General features: G+C 45.3%; 1 protein-coding gene across 2 annotated transcripts in view; it reads left to right on the top strand.

Moving 5' to 3' along the window:
- erbb4b (erb-b2 receptor tyrosine kinase 4b) overlaps window positions 1-22,434 on the top strand; it is a 1,694,493-nt gene that overhangs the window by 1,578,864 nt on the left and 93,195 nt on the right. The gene's annotated exons all lie outside the window — the stretch shown is intronic.

The following is a 22,434-nucleotide window of genomic DNA, read 5'->3' as shown; positions in this document are numbered from 1 at the left end:
GCCAGTGGGAGGTGCTGTGCTTCTGTCGGAGTAACGGGTTCCCCTTGCCAGTGGGGGGCGCTGTGCTCCTGTCAGAGTGATGGGTTCTCCTTGCCAGTGGGAGGCGCTGTGCTCCTGTCGGAGTAACAGGTTCCCCTTGCCAGTGGGGGGGGGGGGCGCTGTGCTCCTGTTACTTGTGGTACATTATCATGGAAGTGCCTGAAGATTTTCCTGAGCTTTCAAGAATTTCTCTGCATTTGTAAATCCTTCTGTATAACAAAAAACAATATTCATGCGCCAGTGGCATTTAATTCAACATGTTTACATTTCTGCATCAACTGTTGTTTCAGTGTGACATGCACAGCTGGTCAAAAATTTATTGTCTGATTTGAGCTGTCTCCAACTGGTGGTAGCATTTAATAAACTGTATTTTATTCCAAGCTCATCCCTGTACCCCTTGCTAAAGGCACAGCATTCAATTTGTCAAGCTGCCTGACCTATCTTTTGCAGCCATGAAATCAAGGATGGGTAACAACCCAATATCAATCAGTGATTAATTTTAACATTATGTCTTAAAAGGGGTAGAACTCAGGCCCATTTGAACAATGGTTTACATCAAGTGTACCGTCCACTTCAAGTGCTCTCCTCAGATGCTGCTATGATGGTTACTCCATGTTTAAAACTGAGATGAGGAGAAATTTCTTCACTCAAAGGGTGGTGAATCTTTAGAATTCTCTACCCCAGAGGGCTGTGGAGGCTCAGTCGTTGAGTATGTTCAAGACAGAGATCGCTAGATTTTTGGATTTTAAGGGAATCAAGGGATATGGGAATAGAGCGGGAAAGTGGAGATGAGGTAGAACATCAGCCATGATCTTATTGAATGGCGGAGCAGGCTCGAAGGGCCAAGTGGTCTATTCCTGCTCCTATTATGTTAAATGACTGTTTTACTACAGCTGAGGAAATTCCCTTTGGTTTTCCTTCATGTAGCCTACTCTGGGAAGAATGATAACACTGTAATGATCGTTTCCGGAGATCTCTCCCAATGGCTTTGGGCAGAACATGCTGAGCCCCCCCCCACTTGTGAACCGCTCGCCCCCCTCCCCCTCTTTCTAATAAACAGCGGACGGAACGTTCAACTTGGGCGGGGGTGTAACACAGGCGTTGGCGAACCGGCTGTCCATTATATACCCTGCCTGACCTGTCAGCGGAAGTGTGGGAGTGGTGTATAACGTGCTGCCGATCCGCTAACACCCATTTTGCACCCCTGCTGAATTTGAAAGTTCTGCCCACTCTTTTTGCCTAGAACCAGAGGATTTTATTTAATCAGCCAACATATAGAGTAATATTGGTACTGATGTTGAACTGGTATACCATGGTATACCCACAGGACCAGACAAGGCTCAGTCTGTTGGAAGATGGTTGTGTCACAATAAAATGGGCAATATTAACAAAATTAACCTCTTCCTGCAATGACAATCACCAACCTTGGCTGGACTCCAGGCCCCCGATCGCACTATGCCCAAGACATTCACTAATGTTAATTATTACTGCGCTCCGCGCGCTTTCAAAGGAAAAGCAAGATTTGCATTTATATAGCGCCTTTCGCGACCTCAGGACTTTCCAAAGTGCTTTACAGTGCTTTTGAGGTGTAGTCACTGTTGTAATGTAGGAACGCAGCAGCCAATTTGCGCACAGCAAGGACCCTCAAATAGCAATGTGATGGCCAGGCAATCTGTTTGTTGTGATGTTGGTTGAGGCATAAATATTGGCCAGAACACCAGGGAGAACTCCCCTGCTCTTCAAATAGTGCCATGGGGTCTTTTACGTCTTCCTGAGGGGGAAGACGGGGCCTCGATTTAACGTCTTATCCGAAAGACGGCACCTCCGACAGTGCAGCACTCCCTCAGTACTGCACTGGAGTGTCAGCCTAGATTATGCGCTCAAGTCTCTGGAGTGGGACTGTGAACCCACGACCTTCTGACTTAGAGGCGAGTGTGCTACCCACTCAGCCTCAGCTGACACTGCCAACCATGGCAATAACATCTAAAAATACCAGAAAGAGTTAATACCTATTCCAGAGGTTTTGTAAGCAAAAGAGGGTGTAATAAAGAAAACTAGAGATAAAAAAATGTACTACTAGAAATTACTATCAGAATGTTTCAGATAAGAGCTGTGGGAAGGCCCCATTATCATTAGCTCTCTATTCAGACAGTGCTAGGACATTGCGCTTTACAGCTGTGGGAGATAGCATTATTACAATGGGTAATCCAGTACTTGCTACTTCTCTTAATGATGCAGTTGAGTACCCAGAGGTCCAATTCAGTTGCATCCAGCAGACAGTTATGGACTTGTATCAATAGGCTTGATTGCCGCATTATTAAGGAAAGGGCAACCATTTAAGAAGATATACCAATTAACCCCTTTGGTGGCAGACGACAGATAATTGACTTCAAATCAGGCAATGATCACATTTTCAGTTTTGTATAAAACTCTTACTCCTCCGCCATGCAGTATAAGCTGGAACATTGACTGAACAAAGTTTTCTTACGAGTGCTTCCCAATGAGGATGTTGGCACCGGTTCTAAGTAGTTGAGAAAAAGAGCCAACACATAGCAGTAGCTGCCTCTACACAACGTGAAAAGCCCCAATTCTCAAACATACCTGTAGCAAACCTTCATTTCATATTTCCAGCCTCCGCAGTATTTTGCTTTTGCCTGCAGTAAACCTTCTTGAAATGAGAGTCCCGCCATTCAGCTTTCTGTTCCAAAGGCAAACCATTAATATTATGGTATGGAATTTCTGTGGGGATTCTTCCAGTTGTCCATCCGTTGGAGAAAGGGTGGACACCACACTTTAGGAAAGATTTTAAAGAGGTGCACAAATCTTTGAAGGTGACTGGACAGGTTAAAGAGTGGTTAATAAAGCATATGGGATCCTGGGCTTTATAAATAGAGGCATAGGGCTGGATTTTCATTCAGGATGGGTTGGTGTCATGTAATCCGCATTCCGTGTTATCCACACGAATCTAAATGGATGTGGGAGATTGATGCAATTTTAACTTAATTGTCCAATTGATTTCCAATGTGCGGGAACCCTTGGCAAATGAGTTTCTCCTGACTGAAAGTTGCCTCCGATGACATCATCATTGCTGCTGCATTTAAGGTCTACAGCAAGCCTTGCTTCTTCTGCAGACTGCCAAGCTTTTTGACTGTGGAGTGAGAGGGACCTGGAGGCACCATGAGCAGCGGGAGACCCAGATCAGCTCCTCGTTTTGACGAGGTGGCCTTGCAGGCTTTAGTAGATGGGGCTGCAGCCAACAGGGAGGTGCTCTTCCCTTCTACAGGGAGGAAGAGGCCTCCCAAGCAGACCAAGGCTGTGCGGATGCAGGTGGCTGAGGAGGTCAACTCCTTGGGAGTCACCCGCAGAACTTGGATTCAGTGCCGCAAGAGATTTCATGACCTTCTCCGCACTGGAAAATTGAGTATGATTTTCCCATCACCCTCAATCTGATCCCCATTGCCTTTCCTCACCAGCACTCAGCTTCAGCAATCTCTTCCTCCACATCCCACTTCACACTGACATCCATGCACCCTTACCCATTCCCTTTCTCTCTATGGTCACATTCACATAACTATTCGACTGTGCAGCCCTCACACTCCCTATCACTCTGATGCTTTGCAAACAACTGACAACACACAGGGAGGGCCCTTGGTCTTGCCACCTCACTCCAACGTTGTCTCCTTCTAAGTATCGATGCTATGGAATCTCTACACTCACTCCTTCATTCTCACTTTGTTGCAGCATTGCGCAGATGTCTCTCACTACCTCTCGCGAAAGTTGGAGCCGCCTTTGGCACTGCTGCTCAGACATGTTGAGGTAGCTGACCCTGTGTCTGTAGACCCTGTTTGGGGGCTATTTCCTGCGCCAATGGGCTTCCAAGCACTGGCCCCTTCTGGCCTGTGCAGCTTCAGGTGGGTGAGCAGCAGCCTGGCGCTCCTGTTGCTGCTGCTGCTGTTGGTGCTGCTGTTGTTCCTGGTTCTGCTGGTGCCACGGCTGGTGCTCGAGCTCATCTAATGCCCAGAAGGGAAGGAAATAAATGGCTCCCATGCTTCTGGTATATGCCTCAGTTGAAGAAGCGCTCAGTGAGGGTGGCGAGAGGGGTTTCCCAGGAGGTCACACTAGAGATGGGTGTCAGGCTCCAAACTTCCACAGCTATGGTTATGCCTTCTAAAAGTTCCCCCAGACCTGAGACAACAAAGTCCTGCCACCTGCAAATAATGGCTGATCAAATCTCCTCTTTAATGGTTGACCTGCAGCTGATAGTCAGCAATCCAATAGTGCTCACGCCAGGTTTCACCATCGTGTTTCCCACCAGGCATGTTTCACGTAGGAAAAGGGTTAAATTCGCAACGGCCTTGCAAAATAGGATTATAGAGGCTATTCAGTGCTGGTTAAGGGCCTTAACGACCTATCCCGCCTGTTGGAGTCGGGACCATTAGACACGACTGAGTTTAAGTTACTCGGAGTCGGGAACCAGGCTGGGGGCGGGGGGGGGGGTCCCGACCGCCTGTTTTCACAATTTTAACCTCCCGCACGCCTCCAATCACGCCTCCATGGCCCAATGAAAATCCTGGCCATAGAGTACAAAAGCCAGGAAGTCTAATGCTCAGCTTGGGTTCCACCAAGACCACTCGGCTCCAGACCTCATTACAGCCTTGGTCCAAACATGGACAAAGGAGCTGAATTCCAGAGGTGAGGCAAAAGTGACTGCCCTTTACATCAAGGCAGCATTTGACTGATTGTGGCATGAAGGAGCCCTAGTAAAATTGAAATCAATGGGAATCAGGGGGAAAACCTTCCACTGGCTGGTGTCGTACCTGGCACAAAGGAAGATGGTTGTGGTTGTTGGAGGCCAATCATCTCAGCCCCAGGACATCGCTGCAGGATTTCCTCAGGGCAGTGTCCTGGGCCCAACCATCTTCAGCTGCTTCATCAATGACCTTCCCTCTGTCATAAGGTTAGAAGTGGAGTTGTTCACTGATGATTGCTCAGTGTTCAGTTCCATTTGCAACTCTTCAGATAATGAAGCATTCCATACCCGCATGCAGCAAGACCTGGACGACATTCAGGCTTGGGCTGATAAGATGCAAGTAACATACATGCCACACAAGTGCCAGGCAATGGCCATCTCCAACAAGAGAGAGTCTAGCCATCTCCCCTTAACATTCAATTATATTACCAGCGCCAAATCCCCCACTATCAACATCCTGGGGGGTCACCATTGACCAACAACTTAACTGGACTAGCCACATAAATACTGTGGCTACAAGAGTCAGAGGCTGGATATTCTGTGGCGAGTGACTCACCTCATGACTCCCCAAAGCCTTTCCACCATCTACAAGGCACAAGTCAGGAGTGTGATGGAATACACTCCACCTGCCTGGATGAGTGCAGCTCCAACAACATTCAAGAAGCTTGACACCTTGACAGAACACAGCAGCTCACTTCATTGGCACCCCATCCACCACCTTAAACATTCACTCCCTCCACCACCATGGCTGCAGTGTGTACCATCTACAAGATGCACTGCAGCAACTCGCCAAGGCTTCTTTGACAGCATCTCCCAAATCCATGATCTCTACCACCTAGAAGGACAAGGGCAACAGGCACATGGGAACACCACCACCTCCAAGTTCCGCGCCAAGTCACACACCATCCTGACTTGGAAATATATCGGCGATCCTTCATCGTCACTGGGTCAAAATCCTGGAACTCACTCCCTAACAGCACTGTGGGAGTACCTTCACCACACGGACTGCAGCGACTCACCACCACCTTCTCTAGGGCAATTAGGGATGGGCAATAAATGCTGGCCTAACCAGGGACACTCACATCCCGTGAATGAATTAAGAAAAGTTACACTAAACCTATATAAAACACTAGTTCGGCCCCAGTATTATGTAAATTATGGGCACCACACTTTAGGAAGGACTTGAAGCCTTTAGAGAGGGTACAGAAGAGATTTATAGAATGGTTCCAGGGATGAGGGATTACAGTTATGTGGATAGACTGGAGAAGCTGGGGTTGTTCTCCTTAGAGCAGAGAAGGTTGAGAGGAGATTTGATAGAGGTGTTTAAAATCATGAAGGGTTTAGATAAGGTAAATAAAGAGAAACTGTCTCCAATGGCTGAAGGGTCGATAACCAGAGGGCACAGATTTAAGGTTGTAATGATCAGCAACATGTCATTCTAGAATGGTACACTAGGTGGAGTTGTATGTTTAGTAGTGGGCTACCCACGAGGCACTAGTCAAGATGGATACTGTATACAAGTCCACATGGCTGAATAAATGACTAGCACAAGCTAGCTGTTCATGATAAAAATGTCTATTTATTTATGAACATAACATGGTACCAGAAGTGGTAATATCTGCTGAATATTGCGAAACGCGACATGGAGAATTTGAAGCCACCGGAGGGTTTGAAACTCATGGGGAATGTCGACTGCAATTGGCGGACTTTCAAACAACAATTCGAACTCTACATTGCCGCCATCGGGTTCGGTACGAAGCCAGACGCAAGGAAAATAGCGTTGCTGCTCACGGTTGCTGGCCCGCAGGCGATAGAGGTATTTAATACATTTGTATTTGATCAAGAGGAGGACAGAGAAAAAATGGACGACGTGCTAAAGAAGTTTGATACACATTGTTCTCCCAAAAAGAACGAGACCTATGACAGGTACGTGTTCCGTTCACAGACACAGCAGCAAAATGAGACTTTTGATAGCTTTGTGACCGATCTGAAACTGAAAGCACAGACATGTAATTTCTCTGAACTGAAATCATCCATGATTCGTGACCAGATTGTGTTTGGTATTCATGATAAAAAGGTCAGGGAACATCTGTTAAGAGAAACCGAACTAACATTGGAGGATGCTGTGAAAATATGCCATGCCAGTGAGCAAGTTCAGCAGCCCGCAAAGACTTTCAGTGAAATTAATAATGGTGCGACTGTCGTGAGTGCAGCTGTCGGTGCTGTGTCCTGCAAGGGGAAGAAACGTGGGCAGAATAGGAATGCAAAGCAATCGGAGGATGGAACTTTCAATTGTAAACGCTGTGGTTACCAGCACCAGTCAAGACAATGCCTAGCATTTGGGAAAATGTGCACAAAGTGTAATGGAAAGAATCACTTTGCCAAACAATGCTTTTCAAAAGTAAAAACAAAGAAAGAACATAAAGTTAATGCAGTAAAAGAGGACACTGATTTAAGTGAGACATTTTTTGTAGGAATGGTGTCATGTGACAATATAGAAAAGGATACAGAAAATGTGCAGCCCTCAGGAATGGACAATGCTGAACATAAAGTTAATGCAGTAAAAGAGGACAAATGGATGATGCCACTGCAGGTAAATGGAGCATTAGTTACATTGAAACTAGACATTGGGGCAAAAGCAAACTTAATCAGTATGAGTGACATTAAAAATATGAAAGAAAAGCCCAAAATACAGAAAAAGTCAGTACTACTGAAGAACTATAATGGACAGAAAATAGATCGCTTAGGTGTATGCAGACTTAAAGTGACAGTCAAGGACAAAGTGCATTATCTCATGTTTTCTGTTGTGGCTGAAGGACTTGATTCACTACTAGGTGGCAAAGCTTGTGAGGACTTAGAACTGGTCAAGAGAGTCTACCGTATAAACTGTGCCATAAGCAGACCAGATGACTCAGTGGATTCTGTAGTGAGTAATTTCCAGGATGTGTTCAAAGGATTTGGAGTTCTACCATTCACTTACAAGATCCAGCTAAAGGAGGATGCTCAGCCAGTGGTACATGCTCCATGGAGAGTTCCAGCACCCCTGCATGACTGGCTCAAGAAAGAACTGGACAGATTGACCACACTAGGAGTCATCAGGAAAGTCGAAGAGCCAACAGACTGGGTTAACTCCATGGTATGTGTAAAGAAAAAGAACAATGATCTAAGAGTATGCATGGATCCAAAGAACTTGAATGCAAACATAAAACGTGAACACTACCAGATTCCCAAGCGAGAAGAAATCATCAGTGAAATGTCAGGTGCCAGATACTTCACAAAGCTCGATGCCTCACAAGGATTTTGGCAACTAAAACTGGATGAAGAGAGCACCAAATACTGTACCTTCAACACTCCATTTGGCAGGTATTGTTTCCTCAGAATGCCTTTCGGGATAATATCTGCATCTGAAATCTTTCATAGAACGATGGAACACATAATTGAAGGTCTGGAAGGAGTTCGGGTCTATGTTGATGACATCATCATCTGGGGCTCCACACTGAAAGAACACAATGAGAGACTGACTAAAGTGCTACAGAGCATACGCTGGAATGGACTGAAGCTCAACAAAGCCAAGTGTCAGTTTGGCGCCCAGGAAGTCACTTTCCTAGGAGATAATCTATCTGGTAAAGGAATAGAGCCAGATATGGAAAAAGTAAACGCCATACTCAACATGCCCCGACCCACTGACAAAAAAGGAGTGCTACGCATCATGGGGATGATAAACTTCATTGGAAAGTTCATTCCTAACTTGTCAGCCAAGACAGCCTGTCTGCGAAACCTGCTACATAAAACAAATGAGTTTGCATGGACAGAAAGACATGAACAAGAGTGGATGAACCTCAAAAGAGTGCTGACAACCACACCTGTACTCACCTTCTTTGACCCAACAAAGAGAATCAAAGTGTCAACGGATGCATCAAAAGATGGCCTAGGCACGGTCTTGCTACAAGCAGAGGGTGAAGATTGGAAGCCTGTTGCCTATGCCTCCAGGTCTATGACTGATTCTGAGTGTCGATACGCCCAGATTGAAAAGGAATGTCTAGGCTTGGTAGTTGGACTAGAAAAGTTTCATGGCTACATATATGGACTTCCCACCTTCACAGTTGAGACAGACCACTGCCCACTGGTTGCCATCATAAAAAAAAACCTGAATGAGATGTCTCCAAGGGTTCAACGACTCATGATGAAGCTGCAAAGATATGACTTTGAACTGATCTACACAGCAGGCAAATACATAGTGTTAGCAGATGCACTATCCCGAGCACCCATAATGAGTCATGTGAGCTCTACTGAGGAAGACATGGATGTTCATGTGAGTATGGTCACTGCTGCGCTGCCCGTGTCAGACACAAAATCAAAGCAAATAGCAGAAGAAACAGTAAAAGATACAGTGTTACAAACAGTAATAGAGAACATTCATCATGGTTGGCCAAAAAGTTCCTGTCCAAAGTACTATCACATCAGGTCAGAGTTGAGTGTCGCAAGTGGACTATTACTAAAACAGAACAGAATAGTCATTCCACAGGCTCTACGGCGAGACATGCTCAAAAGGATTCATGAGGGACACCTCGGAATTGAAAAATGCAAAAGGAGAGCAAGAGACACTGTTTATTGGCCTGGCATAAATAAGGACATTGAGAACATGATAGGCAAATGTGAGCCATGTCAGAAACACCAAAACAAACAAGCAAAGGAATCAATGATAGTAGCTGACTTACCAACAGCACCATGGCAAAAGGTTGGTATGGACCTTTTTCATTTGAATGGTAAAGACTATCTAATCGTGATTGACTACTATTCTAACTATCCTGAGATGGCGCTGCTCTCAAGCACATCAGCAAGCAGTGTCATAATGCATATTAAATCCATCTTCGCCAGACATGGGATTCCCAGGATTGCCATTAGCGACAATGGTCTGTGCTTCAACTGTAAGGAGTGGCAACAGTTTGCAGCACATTATGACTTTCAGCACATCACTTCCAGTCCTCTGTATGCTCAGTCAAATGGTAAGGCAGAGAAAGGTGTTCAAGTTCTCAAACAGCTACTGAAGAAAGCAACAGAAAGCAAGTCTGATCCTTATCTCGCCCTGCTGAGCTACCGAGCCTCCCCTTTAGACTGTGGTACTTCACCTGCTGAACTCCTAATGGGTCGCAAGTTGCGCACCACGCTACCCTGCTGTGCAAAAGAAAAGCAGAGTAAGGAACTGAGACAGAGACTTCAACTGTTAAAGCTGAAACAGAAATCACACTATGACAAGTCATCCAAAACTATGAAACCATTGACAAGGGATGATGTTGTCAGGATTGAGGATCCAAATGCATGGAACAGGAAAGCTACAGTTCTTGAGGAAGTAGGACCAAGGTCATACACTGTTAGAACTGAGGAAGGACAGATTCTCAGGAGGAACCGCCGTTCCCTCCTGAAAACACAAGAAACTATCCAAGAGCAAATCGATGACAATGCCGCAACTGAATCTTGTCACTCACCACCAGAACAATCTAACACAAACACACATACAGGCTCTCATGCAAACACATCAGACTTACCTGTGCTGAGAAGATCCACACGTGAAGTATAAAAACCTGATAGACTTAATCTTTGAGTACAAAGAAAACTATAATGAAAGAATGAAAAGCTTAGAGTTCATAAAGTAAAGCTTTGAAGATGTGTTGACTGTTGTGAAGATGTTAAAGGAAAAAAAATGTTTATGTTTATAGAGCACTAACAAAAGTGTTACTGATATCATCTTTATCATTTTTCTTGAAAGTTGATTGATATTGATTTTGTTTAACCTCAAAGGAAGGGGGATGTAATGATCAGTAACATGTCATTCTAGAATGGTACACTAGTTGGAGCTGTATGTTTAATAGTGGGCTACCCACGAGGCACTAGTCAAGATGGATACTGTATACAAGTCCACATGGCTGAATAAATGACTAGCATAAGCTAGCTGTTCATGATAAAAACGTCTATTTATTTATGAACATAACAAAGGTGATTGGTAAAAGAAACAGAGGCGAGATGAGGAAAAACTATTTTATGCAACGAATGGTTAGGATTTAGAATGCGCTGCCTGATAGGGTGGTAGATACAGATTCAATAGTAATCTTCAAAAGGAAATTGAATACTTGAAGGAGAAAACATTGCAGGGATATGGGGAAAGAGCGGGGGGAGCGGGACTAACTGGGTTGCTCTTTGAAAGAGCCGGCACAGACTCGATGGGCCAAATGGCCTCCTTCTGTGCTGTTCTATTCTATGATTCTATGTGAGGGCCTTTGCAAAGGCGCAGAAGAGATTTACTAGAATGGTACCAGGGATGTAGAACTTCAGCTAGGTGGAGAGACTGGAGAAGTTTAGAGCAGAGAAGGTTAAGGAGAGATTTAATAGAGATGTTCAAAATTTTGAAGGGTTTTAATAGAGTAAATAAGGATAAACTGTTTCCAGTGGCAGAAGAGTTGGTAACCAGAGGACACAGATTGAAGGTAATTGGCAAAAGAACCAGAGGTGAGATTAGGAGAAATCTTTTTACGCAGTGAGTTATGATCTGGAATGCACTGCCTGAAAGGGTGGTAAAAGCAGATTCAATAGTAACTTTCAAAAAGGAATTGGATATATGCTTGGAAAGGAACATTTGCAGGGCTATGAGAAAGAAAAAGAATGACTTGCATTTATATAGCGCCTTTCATAACCATTGGACATCCCAAAGTGCTTTACAGCTAATTAAATATTTTTTGGAGTGTAGTCACTGTTATAATGTAGGAAACACAGCAGCCAATTTTTGCACAGCAAGCTCCCATAAACAGCAATGTGATAATGACCAGATAATTTGTTTTAGTGATGTTGGTTGAGGGATAAATATTGACCAGGACACCAGGGAGAACTCCTCTTTGGTAGTGCCATGGGATCTTTTATGTCCACCTAAGCGAGCAGACAGGGCGTCGGTTTAATGTTTCATCCGAAAGATGGCACCTCCGACAGTGCGGCACTCCCTCGGTAGTGCACAGGAGTGTTGGCCTAGATTTTGTGCTCAAGTCTCTAGAATGGGACTTGAACCCACAACCTTCTGACTCGAAGGTGAGGGTGCTACCCACTGAGCCACAGCTGAGGAAAGGGCAGCAGGGTGGGACTAATTGGATAGCTCCTTCAAAGAGCTGGCACAGGCATGATGGTCAAAATGACCTCCTTCTGTGCTGTATGATTCTATGATAGGGAGAAACTCCCCCGCCCCTCTACACCCCTATTTTTAGCCCCATTAAAAACTTTAATGATTTTTTTCAAAAATTAAAATTTTTGTTTAAAATAGTTAATTTATGTAATTTATAGTCATTTTAAAAATGTGATTTTTTTTTTTTTTTTTACATTTATTTGAAGTTTTACTTATGCTTTGAGGGTGATCTCTATTCATAGATTTGACAGGTCTTCCTGTCAAATCTATGAATGGAGATTCCCTGCTCCGATTGGCTCCCCATGGCCCACATGATCCCAGGGACGCTGCGAACTAGCTGCGCCCCTGGGATACACGTGCCCTGCACACCGGCAGTTTGAGGAGGCACGGCAACAGAATTCTATGCCGGCCCAGAGCATTACAGTTGGCACGGTTCGTTTGTGCAGGTCGGGTGCTTACGCCCACGGGAAACCTCCGACCAGAATTTCTGGGCCATGCACGGTTGGCTATTTTTCCTCATGCTTCTGTGAAGCGACTTGGGATATTTTTCTATGCTAAAAACCTTTATAAATCCCATTTGTTGCTATGGTCATAGTTTAAATTATTAATATCAGTGAGATTGGATAAGCTATTTACCTGACATTATGAGAGTGGTGAATATGGAGCTTCTTGCAATGCCAGCAGACTGCGGAATCACTTCGACTAGCGGCATTTCTACAGTAGCAGTGGCAGAGAGCGATCAGATTGTGTCCGGACTAGCCACTGCTCATGTGGGCTGGGCCTTGCCTCTGCAAGATACCTAATGTGGGTCTTTCACTCGCTCAACAGAACAGTGATAAGACTCCGTCATCAGAGCAATATCCTGCAAGGCTGGAAACGAGCGCTCTGCTAACTGTCAGAGGCAGGACTAATGGGACACCAGCAAGTGTCAGCATTAATAACATTTTACTATATTTTCATTTCACAGAAATGTTCAGATGTGCAACATGTATTATTCATTGCAGTAGGAGAGTTCAGTATCACCAGGCTCTGGGTGAAAAGGCCACTCATCACTTCAATAAGGAAGGGGTGTTAAAGAGTTCCCTGTTTCATTAATTATGGGGTGGGGTGAGGAGGTGGAGTCAGATCATCACAGCCCCAGGACATCGCTGCAGGAGTTCCTCAGGACATCGCTGCAGGAGTTCCTCAGGGCAGTGTCCTAGGCCCAACCATCTTCATTAATGACCTTCTGCCCATCATAAGGTCAGAAGTGGGGCTGTTTGCTGATGATTGCACAATGTTCAGTTCCATTCGCAACTCCTCAGATAATGAAGCAGTCCATGCCCGCATGCAGCAAGACCTAGATGACATTCAGGCTTGCACTGATGAGCAGCAGGTAACATTCACGCCACACAAGTGCCAGGCAATGACTATCTCCAACAAGCAAGCGTCGAACCACTGCCCCTTGACATTCAACAGCTTCATCATCGCCGAATCCCCCACTATCAACATCCTGGGGGTCACCATTGACCAGAAACTTAACTGGACCAGCCACATAAACATTGTGGCTACAAGGGCAGGTCAGAAGCTGGTTATTCTGCAGTAAATGACTCACCTCCTGACTCCCCAAAGCCTTTCCACCATCTACAAGGCACAAGTCAGGAGTGTGATGGAATACTTTCCACTTGTCTGGATGAGTGCAGCTCCAACAACACTTAAAAAGCTCGACACCATCCAGGACAAAACAGCCGCTTGAATGGCATCCCATCCACCACCTTAAATATTCACTCCCTCCACCACCGGCGTACTGTGGCTGCAGTGTGTACCCTCTACAAGATGCACTGCAGCAACTCGCCAAGGCTTTTTCGACAGCACCTCCCAAACCCATGGCCTCTACTACCTAGAAGGTCAAGGGCAGCAGGCTCATGGGAACACCACCACCTCCAAGTTCCCCTCCAAGTCACACACCATCTTGACTTGGAAATATATCGCCGTTCCTTCATCGTCGCTGGGTCAAAATCCTGAAACTCCCTCCCTAACAGCACTGCAGCGGTTCAAGAAGGTGGCTCACCTTCACCTTCTCGAGGGCAATTCGGGGTGGGCAATAAATACAAATGACACCCACATCCCGTGAATTAATAAATAAAATAAAAGGTCATATCAGCTGGGGTGATTGTAAGGGCACTTCAAGAAGGGAAAATCAGCCAGGGTTCCTGATCCTCCGATAACCCCTCTTGGAAAGTGTGTGTGTGTGAGAGTATATCTGTGTGTATGTGATTGTGTGTCTGTGTGTGTGAGATTGTGTGTGTGTGTGCGTGTGTGATTGTGTGTGTGTGTGAGATTGTGTGTGTGTGTGCGTGTGTGATTGTGTGTGTGTGTGTGATTGTGTGTGTGCTACATCAAGTTACTTCGAGTGCACAGCACAGAAACAAGCCATTTGGCCTAACTGGTCTATGCCGTCATTTATGCGCCACATGAGCCTCCTCCCACCCCTTTTCATCTCACCCTATCAGCATATCCTTCTATTTTCTCCCTCATGTGCTTATCTAGCTTCCCCTTAAATGCATCTATGCTATTTACTTTAACCACGCCGAGTTCCACATTCCAACCACACTCTGGGTAAAGAAGTTTCTCCTGAATTCCTTATTGGATTTATTAGTGACTATTTTATATTTATGGCCTATAGTTTTGGTCTCCCCCAAAAGTGGAAACATCTTCTCTACGTCTACCCTATCAAACCCATTCATAACCTTAAAGACCTCGATCAGGTCACCCCTCAGCCTTCTCTTTTCTAGACCTGGTTCTCCTGTAGCTGGGCTCAGCTCAGCAAGTCTTTGTTTCAGGGCCTATAAAAACAGGCTTTGAAGTGCGATTTTGCACTGAGTGCGATTTTCAACAGAGTGCTGAGAGTTGGGTGAGTCAGGGAGTCTTAACTGGTTGCTGAGAGTTGGGTGAGTCAGGGAGTCTTAACTGGTTGCTGAAATCAAACTTTTGTTTGTTCCACATTTACTGTGTACTGTTTACTGTTTAAAATCTAAATTTCCCAGCTTTAAGCAGGGTTAAAAAGGGATAAACAAGTCCTACAACTCAGAGCAGCTGAAGGCAGTTAACAAGGGAAACTGGAGTAATCTGGTTAACCTGGTTCTCCTGTAGCTGGGCTCAGCTCAGCAAGTCTTTGTTTCAGGGCCTATAAAAACAGGCTTTGAAGTGCAATTTTGCACTGAGTGCTGAGAGTTGGGTGAGTCAGGGAGTTAGGTGAGGCAAGGCCTCAGAGCTCCGGCGGGTGCTTCAGCGGCAGAGCGGGCCTACAAAGGCTCCAGAGACCAGGTAAGGCTTACTTTACTGGTGGTATTGAACTAAGTTAATTTAAATTGATTAAAGGGGTAGGTCATGCCAGGAGAGTCCAGCCCCGTGATGTGCTCCTCTTGCTCTATGTGGGAATTCAGGGACGCTGCCAGTGTCCCTGACCAACACGTGTGCCAGAAATGCATCCAGCTGCAGCTACTAACGGGCCATCTTGCGGCGCTGGAGCTGCGGGTGGATGGGTTGTGGAGCATTCACGATGCTGAGAGGGTCACGAATTACTCGTACAGTGAGTTGGGCACACCGCAGGGTAGGGCTGCACAGGCAGAAGGGAAATGGGTGACCACCAGGCGGAACAATAGAAACAGGCAGGTAGTGCAGGAGACCCCTGTGGCCATCCCCCTTTCAACCAGGTATACTGCTTTGGATACTGTTGAGGGGGATGACTTACCAGAGGAAGGCAGCAGCAGCCAACTTCCTGGCACTGGGGGTGCTCCTGCTGCCCAGGAAGGGAGGAAAAAGAGTGGGAGAGCAATAGTGGTAGGGGATTCTATAGTAAGGGGAACAGCTAGGCGTTTCTGTGGCCGTAGACGTGAATCCAGGATGGTTTGTTGCCTCCCTGGTGCCAGGGTCAAGGATGTCACTGAGCGGCTGCAGGGCATTCTGGAGGGGGAGGGCGAAAAGCCAGAGGTTGTGGTCCACATTGGTACCAACGACATAGGTAAAAAGAGGGATGAGGTCCTGCAGCAAGAATTTAGGGAGCTAGGTAGAAGATTAAAGAGCAGGACCTCAAAGGTTGTAATCTCTGGATTACTCCCGGTGCCACGTGCCAGTGAGTATAGGAATTGGAAGATAGAACAGATGAATGCGTGGCTAAAGAGTTGGTGCAGGAGGGAGGGCTTTAGTTTCCTGGATCACTGGGGCTGCTTCTGGGAAAGGTGGGACTTGTACAAGTCGGACGGTTTACACCTGAACCAGAGGGGGACCAATATCCTTGCGGGGAGGTTTGCTAGCACTGTTGGGGGGGGTTTAAACTAACTTGGCAGGGGGATGGGATACAGAGTGGAGCTAGTAGGGGGTGAATTACAGCCAAATACGGAGGAAAAAACAAGTCAGCTGGGAAGGCAGAGCAAATATCTGAAGGCAAAAGGGAATATGGCAAGGCTGGAAGGCATTTATTTTAATGCAAGGAGTCTTGCAAATAAGGTGGATGAACTGAAGTTGTTGTTGAACACATGGGAGTACGATATTGTTGCTATCACGGAGACATGGTTGAGGGAGGGTCAGGACTGGCAGCTCAATATTCCGGGGTATAGAATCTTCAGGCGAGACAGAGGGGGGTGTAAAAGGGGAGGGGGTGTTGCAATATTAATTAAGGAGTCAATTACTGCTGTAAGGGGGGATGATATATTAGCGGGTTCCTCTAATGAGGCCATATGGGTAGGACTTAAAAACAAAAAGGGGGCAAGCAATTTGCTGGGAGTGTACTATAGGCCCCCAAACAGTCAGGGGGAGATAGAGGAACAGATATGTAGGCAAATCTCAGAGAAGTGCGAAAATAATAGGGTAATAATAGTGGGGGATTTCAACTTCCCCAATATTAAGTGGGATAGTCAGAGTGTGAAAGGCTTAGAGGGTGCAGAATTCTTAAAGTGCATCCAGGAGAGCTTTTTGAGCCAACATGTAGAAAGTCCTACAAGAGAGGGGGCGGTACTGGACCTAATTCTAGGGAATGTAGCCGGGCAAGTGGTGGAAGTGTCAGTAGGAGAGCATTTTGGCGACAGTGACCATAATTCGGTGAGATTTAAGGTGGTCATGGAAAAAGACAAAGACGGCCCGGAAATAAGGGTTCTAAATTGGGGGAAGGCCGATTTTAATATGATAAGGCAGGATCTGGCCAAAGTGGACTGGGAGCAGCTACTTATAGGAAAATCCACATCAAAGCAGTGGGAGACTTTCAGAAGGGAAATAGAGAGAGTACAACGCCAACATGTTCCCGTAAAGGTCAAGGGTGGTACCAACAAGCAAAGGGAACCTTGGATGACAAGGGATATACAAAAATGCATTAGGAAAAAAAGGGGGGCTTTTGGCAGTTACAAAAGACTAAAGACGGAGGAAGCCCTAGAGGAGTATAAAAAGTGCAGGGGCATACTTAAAAAAGAAATTAGGAGAGCGAGGAGGGGCCATGAAATAACACTGGCGAGCAAAATAAAGGAAAATCCTAAGATGTTTTATAAGTATATTAAGGGCAAGAGGATAACCAGGGAAAGGGTAGGGCCCATTAGGGACCAAAGTGGCAATCTGTGTGTAGAGCCAGATGATGTAGGCGGGGTTTTAAATGAATTTTTTGCATCTGTGTTCACTATGGAGGAAGACGATGTAGACATAGAAATCGGGCAAGGGGACTGTGATATACTTGAACATATTAGCATCGAGAGGAAGGAGGTACTAGCGGTTTTAGCAGGCCAAAAAGTGGATAAATCCCCAGGCCCGGATGAGATGTATCCCAGGCTGCTGTGTGAGGCAAAGGAGGAGATTGCAGGGGCTCTGACACAAATTTTCAGAACCTCTCTGGCCACAGGGGATGTACCAGAGGACTGGAGAACAGCTAACGTAGTACCATTATTCAAGAAGGGTAGCAGGGATAAACCAGGGAATTACAGGCCAGTGAGCCTAACATCTGTGGTAGGGAAATTATTGGAAAAAATTCTGAGGGACAAAATTAGTCTCCACTTGGAGAGGCAAAGATTAATCGGGGATAGTCAGCATGGCTTTGTCAAGGGTAAATCATGTCTGACCAATCTGATTGAATTTTTCGAAGGGGTGACAAGGTGTGTGGATGAGGGAAATGCTGTGGATGTGGTATACATGGACTTCACTAAGGCTTTTGACAAAGTCCCGCATAGGAGACTGGTCAAGAAGGTAAGAGCCCATGGGATCCAGGGTGCCTTGGCACGTTGGATCCTAAACTGGCTGAGTGGCAGGAGGCAGAGGGTGATGGTCGAAGGTTGCTTTTGTGACTGGAAGCCTGTGTTCAGTGGGGTACCTCAGGGATTGGTGCTGGGTCCCTTGCTGTTTGTGATCTACATAAATGATTTGGATGAGAATGTAAAAGGTATGATCAGTAAGTTCGCAGATGACACGAAAATTGGTGGGGTGGTAAATTGCGAGGAGGAAAGCCTCAGGCTACAGGACGATATAAACGGGTTGGTCAGATGGGCGGAAAAGTGGCAAATGGAATTTAACCCTGAAAAGTGCGAGGTGATGCATTTTGGACGGACAAATAAGGCAAGGGAATACACAATGAGTGGTAGGGCCCTAGGAAGCACAGAGGGCCAGAGGGACCTTGGTGTACATGTACATAGATCCCTGAAGGCAGCAGATCAGGTAGATAAGGTGGTTAAAAAGGCATATGGGATACTTGCCTTCATTAGCCGAGGCATAGAATATAAGAGCAGGGAGGTTATGATGGAGCTGTACAAAACGCTGGTAAGGCCACAGCTGGAGTACTGTGTGCAGTTCTGGTCGCCTCACTATAGGAAGGATGTGATTGCTTTGGAGAGGGTGCAGAGAAGATTCACCAGGATGTTACCTGGGATGGAGCGCCTCAGCTATGAAGAAAGACTAAACAGGCTGGGGTTGTTTTCCTTGGAGCAAAGAAGGCTGAGGGGGGACCTGATTGAGGTGTACAAAATGATGAGGGGCATAGATAGGGTAGATAAAGTGGAACTTTTCCCCTTAGTAGGGGGGTCAATAACAAGGGGGCATAGATTCAAGGTAAGGGGCAGAAGGTTTAGAGGGGATTTGAGGAGGAACTTTTTCACCCAGAGGGTGGTTGGAGTCTGGAACTCACTGCCTGAAAGGGTGGTAGAGGCAGGAACCCTCACAACATTCAAGAAGCATTTGGATGAGCACTTGAAATGCCATTGCATACAAGGCTATGGACCAAATGCTGGAAAATGGGATTAGATTGGACAGGGCTTGATGGACGGCGCAGACACGATGGGCCGAAGGGCCTCTTTCTGTGCTGTATAACTCTATGACTCTATGACAAAGCCCCAGACTGTTCAGCCTGTCGCCAGTGCCTCGATATCCTTTTTATAAAATGAATAGAACTGTACATAGTACTCCAAGTGTGTATGCGTGATTGTGTGTGTGTGCTTGTGTGTGTATGTATGCATATGTGTGTGATTGTGTGTGTGTAATTTAGTGTGTGTGCTTATGTGTGTGTATATATATGTCTGTGATTATGTGTGTATGTGAGTATATATGTATGTATGTGTGTGTGTGTTATTCTGAGTATATATGTGTGTGTGTGTATGTATGTGTGTGTGAATGAGTCCAGAGTCAAATAGCCTGCTGGCACCAGTCATGACTCCCACACATAAACAAGGACCACGAGATTGTTATTGGGACCCATCAAACTGCACCTTAGCAAGAGTCATTACCTTCAGGAGAGGAGAGGAAGGGAGGGGAGAATTGGTGAACAAATAAGGCAAATTATAGTAATTGAGCCTATTTATAATAATACTGTAATATATAGGTGTACTGTAATTTATATTTCTACACTGCATTATTTAGACTGCTGTAATCTGTAGACTTCTATAACATATTCCAAGATATACATTTTGTGTACTGTACTCAATATGTATATACACTGTACTGTAATATATCGACTGTATTGTGTGTATATGGAGAGCGAGATACTGTACACTGTCTGTAATATATGTACAGTACTGTGTGTATGTATTTCAATGCAACCAATGTATCTCCAACAATCTGTTCTCTTCCCACCTCCGCACTGTCACCTCCGGCATCCCCAAAGGCTCATCCTTTGTCCCTTCCTCTTCCTCACCGCCATGCTTCCCCTCAGCAATATTATCTGCAAGCATGAGGTAAGCTTCCACAGTCAAAACATCCTCCCACTGGACATCAAGAAGACCGTAGCCATTGTTTTTGGTCCCCAGCGTAAACTCTGCTTATTTGCCACTGACACCATCCCCCTCTCCAGTCACATACTCAGGTTATCCATCACCACTGTCCATCTCCACACCTACCTCAGCCCTCCCACCACTGAAACTATTACGTTTGCTTTTGTCATATCACAATCCCATGCTGGGCTCCCATCCTTCACCCTCCAACTTGTCTAAAATGGAGTTGCCACATTCTGCTCCGTCCTAAGTTCTAAATACCCATCATCTGTCCTCACTGACTTAAACAGGCTCCCAGTCCCTCAATGCATTCAATTTTAAATCCTAATCTCCAAATCCTTCCACCCAATCTCTGCAGTCTCCTTATATGCTCTCCTGCAAACTTCTGGTCTTCTGACTCTGGCCTTCTTACTCCCCTCCCTTCAACCTACTGTTGGTGACACTGAATTCAGCTGCCTTGGCCCTACCCTCTGGAAGTCCTGTCCCAAACCCTCTGCCTCTCCACATCTCTCTCCACCTCTAAATACTTTTACAAAACCAATTTTTCAACCAAATTTTCAGTCATCAATCCTAACCTCTCCCTCCATGGCTCATTATACATTCCTTTTTGTATTTCTGTTTATCTCACCTAATTTCTTTTTTTTCTTTCTTCCTCCTTATAGAGAGGGAGCAATATATATACTATAAATAATATATAACTAATACATAGAACTACAGCACAGAAACAGGTCATTCGGCCCAACTAGTCTATGCTGGTGTTAAAACTGCACACGAATCTCCTCCCATTCTGTCTACCTCATCTCAGCCTTTCAGCATATCTTTCGATTCCCTTTTCTCTCATGTACTCGTATACTTACCTTTTGAAAGCATCTAAGCTATTTGCCTCAACCACTTCCTGTGGCAGCGAGTTCCATATTCGAACCACTCTCTGAGTAAGTACATTTCTCGTTTTTTCCCTATTGAATCCCTATTGAATATCGGGGTTTGGTAGCATAATGTTAAGTTACTGGACTAGTAATCCGGTGGCCTGGATTAATGATCCGGAGACATGAGTTCAAATCACAGCAGCTGAGGAATTTAAATTCAGTTAATTAAATAAATCTGGAATAAAAAGCTAGTGTCAGTAATGGTGACCATGAAACTATCGGATTGCTGTAAAAATCCATCTGGTTCACTGATGTCCTTTAGGGAAGGAAATCTGCCATCCTTACCCGGTCTGGCCTATATGTGACTCCAGACCCACAGCAATGTAGTTGACTCTTAACTGCCCTCTGAAATGGCCGAGCAAGCCACTCAGTTGTATAAGGTGGATTGCCACCACCTTCTCAAGGGCAATTAGAGATGGGCAATAAATGCTGGCCTTGCCTGTGATACCCACATCCCATGAATGAATAAAAAAAATACTGTGCTGTTTTACATATAGGTAGATAGTCAGTAGCACAATATGATGGGGTTGTTTAGTGCAAGAGAGTCAAATTAATATTGGTTTCTTTTCGTACACACAGACTGATGGTGAGGAAGTTCGGGTTGTCTAATAAGGTGTTTGACTGCTAACTGTCTGATACATTTTGCTGTTGAGTTTACAAAAGCACTGTGTTGTGCCTGCCTGGCAGATAAACACGTGTCAGTGAAACTATTGATCTCCACGTATCTAGTCAGTTAGTAACACTGGAAAGGTCAGTTCCTGATAACTACAATCGCTGAAATAAAGGAGTATGTTTCTGGCAAATGAAACTCATCGTTAACAGCAATTGACTGTGCATGTTACAAATTCTGAGTCTACTGCAGATATTTCCTCGGGTTCTGCAGGATTTGTCATTTCCACAATGGACCCCATGTCTCTTATGTTCAGGAGTTTGCCCACACTGGCTAATATGTAGTTCTGTGACCCGAGAGGAGGGGGTGTAACAATGGGACTGTGTTCTTCGCACATCTTCTGGTAGGCAGACTAATTAGCACTTGAATGATGGCAAAGTAGGAGGTAAATTGTTAAACAAAAACAAAATGCGGGAAATGCTCAGCATCTGCAGATAGAGAAACAGAGTTAACGTTTCAGGTCGATGACCTTTCTTCAGTTCATTCACCTGAAACGTTAACTCCTTCTCTCTCCACAGATGCTGCCTGACCTGATGAGTGTTTCCAGAATTTTCTGTTTTATTTCAGACTTCCAGCATCCGCAGTATTTTGCTTTGGATAAAAATTGTTGAGGAGCTTTATTTTGCTGTCAGTAAAAGAACGTACGGGGCAACAGTTGACGCAAGGTTTAC

Source organism: Somniosus microcephalus, chromosome 4, assembly GCF_052327205.1.
Source record: "Somniosus microcephalus isolate GS21.2 chromosome 4, FLI_Smic_1.0, whole genome shotgun sequence".
NCBI lineage: Eukaryota > Metazoa > Chordata > Chondrichthyes > Squaliformes > Somniosidae > Somniosus > Somniosus microcephalus.
The sequence above is the reverse complement of the archived record's forward strand: the minus strand, read 5'-3'. Positions and strand labels throughout refer to the sequence as shown.